A 2,333-nucleotide genomic window follows, 5' to 3' on the forward strand; every position below is an offset into this window, starting at 1 on the left:
TATAATCATGCATTATTTATAAGCTAATTGTAATATAATTAGAATAAATTTATTTGAGAAAAAAAATTCATGTATAATTTTTAGAAATTATAATAATTTCTTTATTTATCTATACATATATATTAATTTTGTTAAATAATTCTAAATATTTGTTTATATATATATATATATATATATATATTAATTGTACATATAAAAATTTAAGTCACATGTATTAATTATTTTTTTGTTATGATTATTTTTATATATATATGATTATTTTTCATTCTACAATCGAGTAATAATTTTTTATTTTTTATAACCATGCATATTCTCCAATTCCTTTTCATATGCATGATTAACAATTTTTTTAAATGGTAATATTTTAATTTTTTTCTTTCACGTATTTTTATATATTGGCAAGAAAGCAAAACTACATATTGTGACTCTTTTTTCTTCACGTCTTAATCTTAATTAATCAATTTTGTGTCCACACAATATAATTAAACTTTTAATCATTCTAATTTATTGATGAATTATATTTCTCTTAATAATTGCATTACTAATCTGAAATACAAAAAAATGTGATACATATATCCAAAAAAAAAACAAACTTAAAAAAAATCATATTAAAAAGTTTAAAAATAACATATCCATAAAGAATAGTCATAAGAGTTAATAGTCAAAATCGTCCCTGAAAGATACCCAAATCTTCATTTTGGTCCTCGAAAGATAAAATTAATTAAAATCGTCCCCGAAAGATACACGACTTGGTCACGTTAGTCCTTCCATCATTTGGATGATGATGTGTCACGTTAAATGCCACGTGGCACATGCTGACGTGGTGGGTTAATGCCACGTGTCACAAGATGATTGGTTGGCATGTCAGACCAGTGACACGAGGCACGCTACGTGTCAGATCAGTGACACGTGGCATGTCACGTGTCATTTGACATGTAAAAAATTATTTATAATCAAAATAGTACTTGAAAGTTCAGACGCAAGTCATTTTCTTTTCTAAAATTTTAAAAATTAATCAAATTAGTCCTTATATAATTTTATTTTATTCAATTAAAAAAATCTAATTCTCCTAACTCATCCATGCTTTGTCAATGATGCTATTACAACAATCATTTGTAAGCTGTTAAGTAAAGAGAAGCAAGACAAAGTAACTAACTAGTCAAACAATAAGTAGCATTATATTAGAACAACACTAACATGTAAGCAGCCTTATCCAAGTGCTAGAAATTATAACTCAAAATAAGGCTCAGGGTAAGTCCTATGATTTACCCTTATTTGTCATTACATTTTGGCAACACCAAATATAACTAATTCAAATCACTATACAAAACTTGTGTATGTGCAAAGATTATTAACAATGAGGACTTAATATATACAAAGGTGTTGTAACAATCTAAGTACTGTCATGCAAGAACAAGATATATTTTCATTGGGGACAGAGCCTCACAAATAGAAAGTCAACTTGACCATGTCATGAATGAATTTCTACCATTAAATGATAAGGTTGGCTCTAACATAGATCCACAAGATTATTCAATCAATGGTGAAAGTTCGCAGCTGCCATAGTCAAGTGAATTTTCTAATCGTGAGAATTCAATCCTGATATTCATTTGTTATGCAGCTCTTCATGGAATTGTAATTTGGAAAGTCATTACGAGACTCAAGCATCAACATTGGGGCCTGGATATGCTGGTAGGCTCATTATGCATTTATCTAAGACGGGACTTGATAGACATAGCCCTATATAAAAACATAGGCAACAACCATGGAGCAAAACACATGATCCTAATCAAATGGCTTTATCTTTCTTTTTTAGAGGTTTGAAACTTGGAGTTGGCACAAATGCCATGCAGCTGCAGCTGGTTTGGGTGAGGCATTCATTACAATTCAGTCGGCATCCATGGCTAGCCTCTTCAACCCTTTGTCAAGGGGAATACCAGGAACCTTCTACAATCATTGCACATTACAACCTCTGTGTTATCCAGCTCATAATATAGATATCCATCCTATTCCTTTTTAAACTTTCCACCATAGTGAAATACAAAAATCATTGTAGGACTTTCCATCTACAAAAACATAGCAACACCAGAACATAAATCCACATCACACAACCTAGTCATAATCATAACAAAAATTAGTCTAACACCAGAATGAACATGTACCAAACCTATAAACCCACAACAAAATAACCCTGAAACTTGTCGTTCCATCTTCAAAAAAAAAATATTCTACCTAATATCATAACTTGATTAGCAACATCAACAGACAAATATATTTTAAATTAAATTCCAAACCCTAACCTAACTCAACAATCCATATAAACACAACAAGAT

The sequence above is a fragment of the Arachis duranensis genome, chromosome 6, assembly GCF_000817695.3.
Source record: "Arachis duranensis cultivar V14167 chromosome 6, aradu.V14167.gnm2.J7QH, whole genome shotgun sequence".
Classification (NCBI taxonomy): Eukaryota; Viridiplantae; Streptophyta; class Magnoliopsida; order Fabales; family Fabaceae; genus Arachis; species Arachis duranensis.